This window comes from Megascapheus bottae, chromosome 10, assembly GCF_031878675.1.
Source record: "Megascapheus bottae isolate mThoBot1 chromosome 10, mThoBot2.hap1, whole genome shotgun sequence".
Classification (NCBI taxonomy): Eukaryota; Metazoa; Chordata; class Mammalia; order Rodentia; family Geomyidae; genus Megascapheus; species Megascapheus bottae.
Window position 1 is genome coordinate 35509215 of NC_143518.1, and position 16288 is coordinate 35525502.

At 42.6% G+C, this 16288-nt stretch overlaps 1 pseudogene; it reads right to left on the reverse strand.

Moving 5' to 3' along the window:
- Positions 1-6312: 6312 nt before the first annotated feature.
- Positions 6313-6464, reverse strand: LOC150058033 (U1 spliceosomal RNA; annotated as a pseudogene).
- Positions 6465-16288: the final 9824 nt, after the last annotated feature.

Consider the following 16288-nt stretch of genomic DNA (forward strand, 5'->3'; position numbering starts at 1 on the left):
AAGCCAAGCAAGGGTGGGGCCCTGAGTTCAAGCATACACACACACACACACACACACACACACACACACACACACACACACACACACACACCAAGACAGACAGAGAAGGAAGGAAGGAAGGAAGAAAGGAGGGAAGAGAGAGAGAGAGAGAGAGAGAGAGAGAGAGAGAGAGAGAGAGAGAGAGAGAGAGAAAGAGACCTAATTTTTTACATACACAGCTTGCTTCTGCTTTAAGAGAATGGTGAAATTCATCTCAAGGTGGAAAAAGTCTTTTTGAAAAATTTAGAAACATTCCTCATGGTCCTTAAAAAGTGTGAATGGTGGATGCTTCTTTTCTTAGTGCTTTCTAGGGAACAGAAAGAGGAGGTGAAACTAAAAGACAAATTGTTATGCCCTCGAAAAGCATGAGTTATTTGTTGACAGCTCAAGAGACAGGGAAGGAGATTAGCAAGGGTGGTTGGGAAATGAGGGTCCAGGAGGCTGAAAGGTGAGAGGTGGGAAGGGGAGGTAAGACGCTCGGAACTCAGCAGCAGTAGAAGCAGTGAGCAGCTCCCTTTGGTGAGGGGTGATCCCCATGTTAAATGGTTAACTGGTTTCTGGCCCTGGGCTGTGATTATTCACTGATCAGCCTCTCAGGAAGCATTGGTTATTAATAAGTCCCTTGGGTTCAAGCAGCCCTGGCTTCAAGGAAGCATGGAATGAAGTTGGGTGGAGTGACAACAAAGAAGCTAGAGCAGAGGCTGTAAGTGTATATTAATGAAAACTCAGAATATTCTATGGGAATATTCCCTGAATATACCCTTCATTGTTTTTTTCATATATTTTTATTGTAATTAATAGAAGGGTTACATTATATTCACCAGATAGAAGGTGCATGAATTCACATACATTGATACCCTTTCTCAGGTCTTGGTCTCCTATCCACATTATTTAGGTTTTTCTTTTTTAATATCAGAAAAGTAGATTTTTAGTGTCTTTCAAGTTAATCTTTTCTTCATGGGATAATAATATATTAACAGACATTGTAATTTGGGTCCTTACTTGTACTCTTATAAAAATAAACCTACTTGATCACAGCTCATTGTTTTTTTTATCACATTGCTGCAGTTAATTGGCTAATATTTTATTCAGGATTTTTGCATCTATATTCATAAGTCAGGTTGATCTGTAATTTTCTCTTTTTGGTGCTATTTTAGTCAGATCTATGACTTGGAAATTTATTTCATCTACTATTAATATTGCAGAGTCTCCTTTTATGTAAGCATTAATAATTGGATCTTACAGATTATATATACGCATTTATATATATATCATGCTAATGAACTGTCTAACCTATCATCTTTGGGAGATGAAATTCTTTTGCAATGGTATGTTCATTTTCTCAGACCTTCTACATTCCCTTGACAGACAATGTTGATCATTTATATTTTCCCATATATTTACTATTCTATTCATTTTCAAATAAGCTGGCACAAAGCTGAACATACGGTTTTTTAAAAAATAGGGGGCCTGGAGTTTGGTCTAGCATGCACAAAGACCCAGACCCAGGTTCGATTCCTTGGTACCACATACACAGACAAAGCTGGGAGTGGTGCTGTGGCTCACACGGTAGAATGCTAGCCTTGAGAAAGTCCAAGGACAATGCTTAGGCCCTGAATTCAAGCCCCAGGACTGGCGAAAAATTCTGAGTTTAAGCTTTAATTTTAATCTGGGGCTGAAATATAACATTCCTAATTTGGTGCATTTTCCTCCACTTCCAGTTTTTTTACTGGTTAATGGGAGATAGGATTTTTTTTTTTCATGGATTTTTCTGCTTGAGCTGGCTTCAAACCATGGTCCTCAGATCCCAGCCCTAAGTGGCTTGGATTCCAGATAAGAGCCACCAGAGCCCAGATATAATTAGTATTTGGCTCCATTGGTGTGGTATAAGAGGTGGGGAAGAAGGTCTTTATTCCACATAGAGCTCTGAATCCTTAACTTTTCCCAAGTAATAATAGCAAATTTTGTTTTAAGGAGCTTCTTTCAACTGTATCTGTGCTTATGCTGAAGAGGTAACTTTTGTTAGAGGGCCCTAGATTATGCCAGGTCGGGAGCTGGTCACCCAAAAGACTAAGCCTTGATTAGAAATTCTGAACTGTCAGTCCCATCCCAACCTCTTGAGAGGAGGGAGGGATTGGATACAGACTTTTTTTTTCCATTGGTCATTGATTTCATCAATCATGCCTGCATACTGGAATCTCCTTCAAGCCCTTCAACAGCGACTTCAGGGACTTCCAGCTTGGCATACACATTTTTGTATCAGAAGGGCCACAAATCTCAACCATTTTCCCTCTAGCTCATTTTTGTAATTACTCATTTATATACATCATAATAAGCCAGTAACTATAAACAAAAGCATCTTCATGTGTCCTGTAAGCCATTCTAGCAAATTATTCCTACAGAGGCTATGAAAACTCCCAACTTTATAGACAGTTCAGAAGTGTGGAAAATCTGGAGACCTGATACTTGTGACTGGCATTTCTGAAGGGAGAACAGTCTTGGGGGACTGAGCCCTTAAACCTATAGAGTTAGATGCCAACTCATGGTAGTTCTTGTCAGAATTGATCCAAAATACAGGCAACTGTGTGTGTAGAAACAACAAAAACAAAAACCCTTCATACTTAGAAAAAAGGAAATCTGCTAAAAGAAGACAAGGACTGGATAAGACCTGTTCCCACCAACGCTCACTGGTGGCTTTCATCAGAAATGAGCTATGTTGCTTTGGAACAAGGCCTTGGTGTCTGCTTTGTGTTTGCAGAAACTGCTCATAGCCTAGGTTTTCTTCATGGTTCCATTACCTACCAAGCTTAAACAGATTCCATGTGAGGCATGGTGTCTGCCTTCGCTGCATCTCAAGTTGAGAATGTCTCAGAATTTCTCGCTGGGATGGATGCTGAGCAGGGGGACATGGAAAGTCATGCCTCTTCCAGGAGAAGAGTTGAAAACCTCTCTGAAGTTTTCAAATCTTCCCACTTGAAAGTCTCTTAGCAAAAGGCACTGACACTTCAGGCCTGTGTTTGGCACTTGGCTTTGACTGGAACATAATTTTCAAAAAGGTAAAAGACATGATTCTCATGCAAATATAAAGGAAACTATTACATACCTGTAATCCTAGCATTCAGGATGCTGAGGAATGAGAACAGTGAGTTTGAGGCTAGCCTGGTCTACATGGTGATTCCCTATCTCAAAATGTCAAATCCGGGCCAGGAATTTGGCCTAGTGGTAGAGTGCTTGCCTAGCATGCACGAAGACCCGGGTTTGATTCCTCAGTACCACATATGTAGAAAAAAGCCAGAAATGGTGCTGAGGCTCAAGTGGTAGAGTGCTAGCCTTGAGAAAGTCCAAGGACAGTGCTCAGGCCCTGAGCCCAAGCCCTGGCAAAAAAAAAAAAAAAAAGTCAAATCCAAAAGCCCTATGTCAAAAATTTTATTCAATTAGCTCATTAATTAATATGAGAATTTGTAAGATGTTAAACCTAGCTCCAAGACCGTTTATGTAATGGAACATATCAGATATAGATAAGCAATTTAATAAAGAAATGTTAATTGAAGATCCTGGGTTAGGTAGGAAATTAGCTCAAGTGCTATGAATAATAAACTTTAATCTTTGAATTATCTCTTCTACTGGACAAAATTATTTGCATCTTTATTACACAAAAAGCTACAAGCTTTAAAGTGGGGCTGTGGCTCAGGGGTACGGCCGTAGCCTTGAGCTGAAGAGCTCAGGGACAGCACCCAGGCCCAGAGTTCAAGTCCCACAACCGACAAAACAAACAAACAAAAAAACAAACAAAAACGCTACAAGTTTTAAAAAAAAGCTCCTTCTATTTCTACAGTATTGTGAAATAACTTAGTCTGTAGAAATCAAACCTAGCAGTTCACCGAAAGAATACTTAGCAATCTCTTTTGCTTGGTTCTAAGATAAGCTCTGACCCGTTTATGCTGATTCCATTTGTTGCAGAATTATTTTTATGGACCAGAAGTACAGGAGCTGTTCCAGCTATCTTCTGAGAGTATATCTTCATTTTTCTTTTCAGTGGAATATTGATGCTGGAGCTAGACTTGGCTAAGCTAGATGTCTCAGAGTGGGGGGAAAAGGAAGCTTCTCTAACAGTTATCACAAATGTCTAACTAATTTTAAAATGCAAACACAAAAGCTCAAATAAAGAAGAATTGCATTACCTACTTGTTCAACTTAAGTAAACCCAATTATATGCTCAACAAGAGAATAAATAGTAAGGGAATTCCTGTCTGCTCCAGGCAATGAATATACCCTAGAATGTGGGGGAGAGGGAGACACAAATTTGCTTTCGTCCTCATAAATCTCAGTTTTCTCGGGTGATATCTTGATGAGTGTAAATCTAATGTTTAAAAACACATCGTCCTGAATCACATGCTCCCTAAATGAAAGCTTCCTAAATTCAACTAGTGCCATATACTCTAATCTGGAAGAAAAGCCTGGTTGTGTTGGATTGTCCGAGCAATTTCCTGGGATTTTCATGAGTGATTTTAACATTATGCTTCATTTGCCTCATGCAAACCTTTTACATGTTATATCAGTTTTCTGTAGCTGCATAGCAAATTGCCACACATTGAGCATCTCAACCAGAATTACCATTAGCTGCAGTTCCTGTGGAGCCCGTGTCCTGGCTTAGTTGGTTCTCTGCCCAAGATCTCAGAAGATGACAGTCAAGATTTCAGCAGGGCTTTGTTTGCATCTGGAGGTTTCACTTGTGGGGAAAAAAAAATCTGCTTTCAGATTCATTTAGGCTGTTGGCAAAATGAATGTCCTTGCGGTTGTGTGACTAAGGGCTCCAGTGTTGTGGTAAATTCCAGCTAGAGGCTGTTTACAGGTCTCAGAAAGCCATCTCAGTGTTTTGCTGTGGAGACCTACTCAAAACAGTGGCTACTTCATGAAGTCAGTAGGTGTTTGTCTGTGAGCTCAGAGTGGGCCTTGCTTCTTAAAGATTTTTCACCTCATGAAGTCAGACTCACCCCCAGATCACCTTTCTTCTTAGGAACTCCAAGTCACTTTCCTTTGGGACTTCAATTACATCTGTCAAATCTCTGCCACATTGTATGCCTTGGAACCTGGTTTTACCTCACTCAAGGGAGACAAGGGCAGGAATCACAAGGGTCAAAACCAGCACATGTCTGCCACAGACTTTACACCCTACGAGTAGTCATGGCCCAGTCAGGAAAGTAGCAAACACACAAGGTCCCTTAGCAGAAAATATTTAATACAGAACAATTAGATAATTATCAGATTTTTTAAAGGCCAAAAAGGAACTAGTAACATGATAAAAATGTAAAGTAAATAATGTCTCCTCAACCCCTACTGGCTGGGGAATATGAAAATTAAGCTAAGATGATCAGGACCTAGTATTGAATGGCATCTCCCTTGTACAATTACTTAAAGATAAAAATGAAAGGAAAACAGGTGATCAGGACCTAGAGTCTGGGGGTGGGGGGAAAAGTAAAAACAAAATCCTTAACCACTGAGTTCAGTCCCTCCTTTGAAGGTGCAGCCCAGCAGAGCTCAGCTCTCCGAGGAGTGTGGGTATCCTTTAATAGGTACCCTGAGGTTCTGGCAGAACTAGACACTGAGGTCAACCTGCAGGGGGATGAAGAGCCACAGTTGTTCCTATGCGCAGCAGCTCATAGACTGGACAGTTCACTCTCTTACTTCTCTCTAGCTGCCCTCTTGGCAGAGCCTACCTGTGAGCAAAATGTCCATCTTGTGGGGCTTGTACTAGATTTGTTTTCTTGGCGTATCTGTAGCTGTCAGTCAAAAATTAAAGGCGCTCCCAGAATGCCCCTAGGGCAGCCTCATAGAACTATGAGGAAGAACGAGTAGGTGGAGCCGGGAGCAAGCATAAAGAGGTTGGTGTGTGATATGATTGCTGTACTTGGAAATACTCAGGTGCTTGTCTTTGTACTATTCCATTCAACAAGAAGCCAGGGATTTGGAAGCATAATCTGATAGAAAATGATATGAGTCATAAGCAGAAGCGAATTCTTATTTTTCCAGTGATTTTACTAAGGCTTGAACTCAGGGCCTGGGTGGGGACCCTTCATTTTTTTCAGTCTACCCCTTGAACCACAGCTCTCCTTCCAGCTTTTGTTCTGGTTAATTGGAGATGATTCTTCTAGACCTTTTTGTTCTAATTGGCCTTGAACCATGTTACTCAGATATTAGATCTCAGCCTCCTGAGAAGCTAACATTGCAGTCTTTTTTCCTCCCTTCTTTTCTTTTCTTTCTTTCTTTTTTAACCAGGGGAGAGCGAGCACACAGTCCCCCCACTACACAAATTATACTCGAGTTTCTCCAATGTGGAGAAATTGCAGAGGTCAGCGCATCCTGAATACAATGGAAACACCTTGCCCTGAGAAAAACCCCTGCATAATCTCCTGCCAGGTAAGTGCCAGGTCAGTATCTTCTTTTCTTTCTTTGGCAGTACTGAAGATTGAATTCTGGACCTCTTACTTGTTAGACAAGTACCCTACCATTTGAGCCACAATCTCAGGCCTTTTTGTCTTAATTTTGTTTCTGATAGGATCTTGTACCTTTCCTGGGACCAGCCTTAGACTAAGATCCTTCTCTCCACCTTCTAAGTAGCTAAGATTACAGGCATGTGCTGCTATGGAATTTGAAATTTTCTAAGAATGACATTAATTAAAAGTAAAAGGAAACAGTAATCATTAATGTCTTCTATTTAATCTGACATATCAAATATATAATTTCCACATGCAATAAATATTAACACTACTGAATATTTCACATACTTTCAAAGCCTTACTAATTGTATTAGTCAGAGTTCTCCATACGAATAGGATTAATAGAATGTGCATGCAATTATGAGGGCATTTATAGATTGGCCTACATGAAGAGAGGCATCATGGCCCTCTGTAGGCTGGATAGTGAGGGAACCGCTGGCTACTCCATGTGAGAAGCTGGGAGCCTCAGAATAAGGATGATCCATGATGTAGCCCCCTCCACTGAGGCCTAGAAATCTCCTGGAGAGTTGCTGATACAAGTTCACATTCAAAAGCTGAAGAAACGGGCCGGGAGTTTGGCCTAGTGGTAGAGTACTTGCCTAGCATGCACGAAGACCCGGGTTCGATTCCTTGGTACCACATACATAGAAAAAAAAAAAAGCTGGAAGTTGTGCTGAGGCTCAAGTGGTAGAGCTCTAACCTTGAGAAAGTCCAAGGACAGTGCTCAGGCCCTGAGCTCAAGCCCAGGACTGGCAAAAAAAAAAAAAAAAAAGCTGAAGAATCTAGAGTCAGAGGTACATGGGCGATGCCAGCAGCAGGAAATGAACCCACTCAACAAGACCTGAGTATGTTTAGCAGGGTGCCAGTGGCTTGTATGTACCTGTAATCCTAGCTATTCTGAACGCTAAGATCTGAGGATCAAGGCTGGAAACCAGCCAAGGTAGACAAATCCAAGAGACACTTATCTCCAGTTAACCAGCAAAATGCCAGAAGTGGACATGTGGCTCAAGTGGTAAGAATGCCAGCCTTAAGCAAAGAAGTCAAGCAAGAGCACAAAGCCATGAGTTAAAAAAAAAATCTGAGTATGTATGTGTGGATGTGCAAGCTTTTCTCTTTCTTCCGCTTTCTGTTCCATCCCAGGCCCCAGCCTGATAGAAGGTGCCACTCACATTTGGAGTGAATCTTCCTTCCTCCGTAACTCATGCCAAGCATCTCTGGAAACACCCTCCCAGACAAACTCAAAAGTGCATTTTACCAGTTTTCTAGGCATCAGGTAATCTCAGCTGACAGGTCAGATTAACCAACTCACAACATTTGGTGTGTATTTTATACATACAGCATATAGGAATTTAGAACAGCCACATTTCAAGAATGAATAGTCATAGACAGCTTGTGAGCACACTGTCGGACAGGGTAGTGCCAAATGATTCAGAACATCTATCTGTGAACATCTATTTCACGTGCTAAAGAATTCAGTCCTCACAGCCACATGCCAAGGCAGCTAAACATCTGCTGAATCGACAGCAAAACGCGAATGCATCTCACCCTCGGAAGGCCCATCACCTCCATCTTTTGGAAGCATTCTTCATCTCTGACTCAGCCTCCTCTACTTCCCTCTTATAGACCTCCTGTGATTTACATCAGTCCCACTCTGACAATCATGGATAATCTTCCTATCTCAGATCTCACATTTTATCACTTCTGTAGAGTCTCTTTTTTACCATTTAATATAACACTCATAGGTTCTAGGAGGTAGGTGGGAGGTATCATGTAGGGATAGAGGGATGTTACTCAGCCTGCATAGAGGGTAACTATTTTCACAGTGTTTGAAGAAAAACTGAGCTAAAACCTCAACCTCTACTTCTTCCCCATTCTGTGTCATACAACTTGCCATGCTCCTTGAAAGGATCAGCTCCTGGATTCCATCCCATTTGTAGCATAGGTAGTCTTTGTAGAGACTTTTCTTCTCCTGGCCTTGTTGGTCCTTGTATTCTATGTCCCTTGCTGCCATGGAAGACTGTGTTAGAAATTGCACACATCTTTTTTTTTTCCCCTTGGGAGGTGGAGGTTTTCAAGGTGTCCTTCTTCCTGCCTTTTTTGCTTTTCATTTTGGGACAGAGGATGGAAATGACACCAGTGGCAGCATCTGTGTCCTTGTAAAAGGGCCCTGAGAGGTCATTTGACCACAATACCCACTCCTGTCCAAACACTAGTGTGCGTGTGTGTGTGTGTGTGTGTGACTGAGTGTGTGTTTGTGTGCTAGAGGACCAAAGGAATTGATGGAAGGAAAAAATTTATGGCCAAATGCCTTAATATAAACATCATCAGAGTTTAGAAAAGAACAGAAAGTTCTGTATGGATTATGGTCTATCCTTACAGCTTCATTTCAACTTAATTACCTCTTTTTTTGCCAGTCGTGGGGCTTGAATTCAGGTCTTGAGCACTGTCCTTGGGTTTTTTCCTCAAGACTAGCACTCTGTCACTTGAGCCACAGCACCGTTTCTGGCTTTTTCTATGTATGTGGTACCGAAGATTGGAACCCTGGTCTTTGTGCATGCTAGGCAAGCACTACCACTAGGCCAAACTCCCGGCCCCTTAATTACCTCTTTACAGGCCATCTCCAAATTCAGTGACATCATGAAGTACTGAGGGGCAGAGCATCAACAATATGAATTTGGGGGGCACATTCAGCTCCATATCAAGAGTTCCTGTGCTGTACTTGGGAGTAACTGCCCGTGATTCAGATATCTGCCACTGGATATGGAAAAGGGAAGTCAGTTGAGTCCAAGAAATGCAGACACAGAGAGATGGAAGACTGGAAAAACAGTTGGATGAAGTGTTGACATATTAAATAGGAGCTTACTCTGCAATGAATGTATAGAAATTGAGCCAGGTGCCAGTGGCTTGTGCCTATAGTCCTAAAAACCATGATTTGAAGCCAGCCCAGGCAAGAAAGTTTGTAAAACTCTTATCTCTAGTAAACCAGAACAAATGAAAAGCTTGAGAGAGAAAAGACAGAGGCAGAGAAAGACAGAAACAAAGACAGACAGAAAAAGAGACAGAGTGAAGAGAAAAAAAGCCAAAGTTAAGATGTGACTCAAAGGGTAGAGACTTGAGCAGAAAAAACAAACAACACAAAATCTAAGGGACTGTGGTTAGGCCTTGAATTCAAATCTGAGTATCAGCACACACAGGCACACACAGGCACACACAGGCACACACACACACACACACACACACACACACACACACACACACAGTAATCTACTTCTCATACTCCTCAGTAATATTTATTGTCTATTAGTAAAGAAAGTGGTTGGCCCTTGGGCATTGAGGTTGGGTATCTGTCTATCACTATAGTTCAAGGGTTAGTGAGAGATGGGAAAGAGGAGGATTCTGGGAAAAATGGTTGGAGGGGAAAGATCTGCAGACTCAGCTCAGTGTCTGCCTATCTTGGCATGTGCCTGACAATCACTATCTGGAGGTAAGAACTGTTTCATACAACATTGTGTAGACTTAGATTAAGGAGATTTATCTGTGTGTGTGTGTGTGTGTGAGAGAGAGAGAGAGAGAGAGAGAGAGAGAGAGAGAGAGAGAGAGAGAGAGAGAGAGAGAGAGAGAGAGAGAGAAAGAGAGAGAGAGAGAGAGCGCACAAGGGAGGGAGGGAGGGAGAGAGGGAGGGAGAGGGAGAGCTGGGGCTTGAACTCAGGGCCTCACATGCTTTGCGTTGCCTTTTTAAGTCAAGGCTGGCACTCTACCACTCGTGCCAAAGCTCCACTTGCAGTTTTTTGTTAGTTGATTGGAGATAGAATCTCTCGGATTTTTTTTTTTTTTTGCCTGTGGCTGGCTTTGAACCTTGATTCTCAGATCTCAGTATCCTGAGTAGCAAGGATTACAAGCATGGTACCCAGCTCTAGAATTACAGAAATATTTAATAGAATTCAAGTTTTTTTTTTTTTTAATGCCTAGTGTTATTTTCTCTAGGTCCACCATGGTAAAGAGTACCACTAAGGGGGGCCAGGAGTTTGGCCTAGTGGTTAAAGTGCTTGCCTAGCATGCATGAAGACCCGGGTTCAATTCCTCGGTACCACATACATAGAAAAAAGCCGGAAGTGGTGCTGAGGCTCAAGTGGTAGAGTTCTAGCCTTGAGAAAGTCCAAGGACAGTGCTCAGGCCCTGAGCTCAAGCCCAGGACTGGCAAAAAAAAAAAAAAAAGAGTACCACTAAGGTGTCTTCCAGTCTTTTTAACTATCAGGCCTTGACTCCTGCCTTCTGAATCTCTGATGGATTTAAAGCACTTTCTTTTGGTGCTTTCCTTGCACTTTCACCAAAATGATCTCATGGCTTCATTTAAGCCTACTTATCTAAGATTTACATTTTTTCCTGAACATTTATAAACTTCTTAGGACAGCTTCTAAACAGATATGTGATGTGGTTTTCTCTTCCTAGAAATATTTGCATATTAAAAGAACAGAGGAAGGTAATGACAACCCAGAATTACTATAGGAGGGGCAGACGGGTCCCAGAGAGTACTTGTGAGGGGCTTTTCTAGATCTATCAAACCATTCCCATTCTGAAATCTTTGTTCCTCTCGATTTGTATCTAGCCTTACATCATCCCCTTACCCACACTAATGCTGCCAAGTGTTTTACTCAGAGCTGTGCTCTGTGAATCACAAACACAGTCAAATACAAAGGAAAAATCAGACCATGCTAACAAGCATATGGCACATTTAGGTATGTACAAGGCCAATGTTGAGTCACATGAAGAAAAAGGAAGCATACATAGAATCTCTTACTCCCCCCCACCCAAACAAAACTTGTATTTCCATACAGGCAGGTTAACTATTTCTGAGCTCAGTTTGAAGGGAAATGGCAGGGAATGAGAGAAGCCCAGTTACTGGCAGAAGGGAGAGCCAGTTCGTGTGTAGCCTACACTGTTGGAAAGAAATGGTGTTCACTTCCCTTCAGGATCTGTGGAGGAGTGGATTCTCTGCTCCAGCATTCTCCACAGATACCCAAATCCACAGACATACATTCTTTGTATCAATGACATGATAGTTGCATATTCGAGGGGAGGAGGAAGGGAGTAACACTGATCCGCAAGAAATGTACTTTTCCAGCCTGGATGCTATCCTGGCATTTGTCATCCAGGTGACTATCATTTTCTGTCTGTCTCCTTCCGGCTGGACCTTAGAAATGAGGAAATCTCAATTGCCTGAGACCCACCTCATCACACCTGGTGTCCTGTCTACAAATTCATCTTTCTTTCTTTGTTTTTCCTAAGAATTGCCATAGGAAGTCAAGGTCTTCTTTGTGAAGTTCCCTACCCTAGCTCTACCTCACCCATTGCCTACTTCTTAGAGAGTGTGGTGACTGTCAGTGAAGTACCATCTTTTCTTGGTTCCTCCTGAAGCAAGGCACAAAGGAAGTGGGGAACAAGCATGCCCTGGAGCTGAACCCTAAAGCCTGGACAGCCGGATGCCTGTGTAGAAATGTTCCTGTGGAGTTTATCAGGAGTTGTGACTGGGGGAGGGAGGACCAAGCAGCTGGCCTCCCCCATGTCAGTGCAGAAAAAAGGGATAGAGAGAGCCCACATGCCCTCCTGTAACATACAATTCCCATACTTAACTATCTCATTCCACCAGGAAGCCCTATTATCTAATCTAATCCCTACATTTTTTTCTCTGTTGCAGGCTCCTCAAATGGAACACTTTGTGGAACTCTAATTCCATGTTCCTGTGTGTGTGTAAGCCTGTGTTCACATCCCATTTTGACCACCCAGGCTGTTTGGAAATGTCAGAAGGGACAGCTGTCTGGCTGAGGGCATACAACCCCTGACTTTAAATTAGTCAAAAAAGTTGACTTTACCTACTAAGCACAGGCTTTTGAGCCCATCTGTAGAGCTTACACTCATGGTCGAAAAAATTTGTATACCATGCACAGTCACGTGTGAATATACACTTCTATTTATACATAAATGGAAATGCACTGTGCACACAACTCCATGTGTTGCTTTTTAATATTTTTGCTACCCTTTATCTTGGGGTTCCTTTCATTTGTATTTACAGATACACTTCTTTCTCAGGACTATGTCATATTTCATTATATGGTAGACTATAATTTATTTAAATTAATCCCTTCTTAGGAAATAGTTTAGTTGCTTTTAACTCATTGGCTCTTATAAATTACATCTATTATGTACATACTGTTTAGATGTAAAAAGCAAAAATGAAAACAATGTAATATACATGTGTGTATGCTGGCACACACATGAGTGTATGTTGTTTTTATTCTTGCTTACGTGTGTGTGTGCATGTACACACACACAAACACACACACACCTGACACCCCAACACACCACTCTACTTTCCATCCTTAAATCTCAGAGTGCTGTACCACATACTTGGCTCTAAACACCCACCAAATGTTAATGGCTCTCCAGTACCTACCCCCAGAACAATTAGGTCACATATCCAGTCTGAATTGATGGATATCTCTACCCTACCTAGCCATTCCCCCCCCCCCAGCCCTCCCTCTTCCTCTCCCCTGTCCTCATCAAATCTCCATATCTTTATCAAGCTTTATATAGTCTGCCTAGCAGCTCTCATTCGAATCTCTCTTTTGCACCTCATTGCAATTGTCCCAGTTGTCACCTTCTGCTCTTGCTTGGGCAAATTGCTAGTCTCATTGTTGGTTTTTCTCATCCTCAGATCTCTCTCTCTCTCTCTCTCTCTCTCTCTCTCTCTCTCTCTCTCTCTCTCTCTCTCTCTCTTTTGCAGCCCCAAGATCCTCAATGCAAGCTCTTTCTTTCTTTCTCTTTCTTTCTTTCTTTCTTTCTTTCTTTCTTTCTTTCTTTCTTTCTTCCTTCCTTCCTTCCTTCCTTCCTTCCTTCCTTCCTTCCTTCCTTTCTTTCTTTCTTTTGTGGATCATGGGGCTTGAACTCAGCCTGGGCACTATCCCTGAGTTCTTCAGCCCAAGCTTACCACCCTACCCTTAAACCAAGCCCCACTTCCCATTTTCTAGAGGTTAAGTGGAGATAAGAGTCTCAGGTCCTTTTGTGCTTGGGCTGGCTTTGAACCTTGATCCTCAGATTTCAGCCTCCTGAGTAGCTAGGATTACAAGCGTGAGCCACAGAGCCCAGGTCCATGCAAGTTTAATTTTATTATTATCCCCAATCTTCTGTTCTTCCTATTCTTTCCTACTGCTCTGGCATGGTTTGAAGTCCTCTAATTACTGCCTTTTTCTAGGTACCATTTTCCTTATATTGTAGCCTCTCCAGCCGCATCACAACCTATCAGTTCCAAGAATTCTCCTGGCTAGTGCCCTTGCTCCTAGGGCTACATCTTGAAATGACCTTCTTCTCCACATCTTTCTTTATTTTATTTATTTATTTTTTTGTTGGTCGTGGAACTTGAACTCTGGACTTGGGTGTTGACCCTAAGCTATTCAGCTCAAAGCTACTGCCCTGCCCCTTGAGCCACAGCCCTACTTCCTATTTTCTGATGATCAATTGGAGATATGAGTCTCTCGGACTTTTTAAAGTGTCCAAGCTGGCTTTGAACCTCGATCTTCAGATCTCGGCCTCCTAAGTAGCTAGGATTACAGGTGTGAGCCACCACGCCCAGCTCCACTTCTTTCTTACACTACTTACTTAACTGTGAAGAAGATGACTTTACTCAATGATCCCCTCATCAGGTAAAACCAACCAATTTCTCTCTGTATCCACACGAATGGTATTTTTTCCTCTTGTCTACTACACTGTGATGTAATATGTTCCAGAGAGTTTGGCATGGAGAAGGTGTTCAATAAATGTTTGATGAATGAATAAGTCAATGAATTAATAAGAAATGAATGCTGTCTGCCATTCAATCAGTTCCTTTGTCAAAGAGGAGAAACTATGACAGACATATGGGTAGCCAGAGTTTCAGGGAGTTATCTGTGTCATTGCTGGGGAAGGAGCACAGACCAACATTTGAAATCCAGCTGCTCTCTGGAAGGGGCCACATAGGGACCAGACTTGAGAACCTTGGGTTCTGCTCAGTGATCCCATGAAGCAGGAGTGCTGGAAGGTACCTGCTAGTCCATAAAGAGATGTGCTAACATAGGGGTGGTTTGGGAGCCCCTCTATAAATCCTATTTCTGCAACCCTCATCATGGTCCTCAGGCCCAACTCCAGCCATGGATTTTGGTTCTTGAGGTTCCCTGGGGCCTATAGGACTTGATTTGGGGGAAGATTCAAAGACTGTGACAGGATAGAGGACTCAAGATCAGAACAGCAGAACAGATCTCTGTATGTCTAGGTGGAAAGTGGGCCCCTGGTGGGGATGTGCTTTGATGTGGGACATGGATGGAGTCTTTGAGGAGGGGTTAGAAGTAGCCTGAAAAAACATCCTGGGATTCTTAGGAAATCTAGACCTGGACTTGACACTAGAGTTCAGGACAATTGGGTCAATCTGGACCGAGGATGAAGAAAGTGAAGAATCTTTTCTGAAGGAATAAGGCAATTCCAGTTGCCTGGTTGGAAGGACCACAGCTGGAACCAAACATGTTAATGAGAAAGAATCTCCCTGAAGGAGAGAATCTGGAGCTTGGATAGTCAAGCCTCCCACTTATATCAGCTACTGTGTCCCATCCTTTGCTCACTCTGTAGTTGTAAGAAGGGGGCCATCTCCCTACTCCACCCTATTGCCTCAATATTATTTAAATGAGACTGTGATTCCTCTCCCTCCAGCAGTCTCTTCCTCCAATCTCCCTAGCATTTTCAGGCTGTGAGGGTCCCATGAGGATGGTCGGTTAGCACAGTCCTAATGGCTTAGGTCTTGAATGGACCACTAGATGCAGAAGGACTCTGGAGGCCCTGTTCTTGACCCTGAAGAAGTAGTTCCCAGTATGCAGCCCTAACTTCCCTTGGCATAAGAAGAGTGGTAACTCTGCCAAGTAGAGCTAGGCACAACCCCAGGATCTCTCGGTCAAGGCAGAATGAGTATAGGACAAGAGGAGAGCCCCTTTGGGCCTCCCAGAGGGCTCTACCATGTCTCCTGTAACAGAGGGACTTTCGGAGTATCAGGGGAACAATGGCAGCTGTGTTGTGCAGGTGCTGCTGAAGATTTGTTAGAGAAAATGTGAGGCTCTAGAGCCTGAGTGCCAACCGTGACCTTCATACAGTGCCATTCCTGAAGGTTCTATAAACCAGCCAGGATTTCCATTTTACTCTCACTATCCATCCTTCCTAACAGTGAGGGAGATGGGAGAATGAGTATGAAGCTGTATTAGCATCTCCATGCCTTCCTGGGTCCCAGAAGGCACTGACATTCTCATCACTTCACTGAGAGCTTGAGTAGCTCCCTGGGTCCATTAGCAGTAAAAATCAGCTCCAAAAGAGACTTAATGGTTGTGACCACAGAGTCCTTGCTGGGGTCCCTTACCCCCTGAGGCCCAGGTCCTATTGTAAGTGAAGAGCAGTAGTCAGGAAAGTCCATGTGATTAGATTTGGGTCTTTCCTTCTCTTTACTTTGTCCCAAAGATGATTGTACATGTTATCTATTGAAGAATATAGCTTCCTTAATGACAGGTTTAGCATTTGCCCTGAGCTCCTGGGAGGTAATTTCTAGGACCTTGCTGTGTCATGTCTTGTAGGAGTGTCTGTTTACCAAGAGGTGTTGGTCCACCACACAAATTCAACAGTGAGATCTGTGACTCATGATGGAGGCTTTAAGCCAAGTAATATCATGTCTACCTCCGAAAGGACTG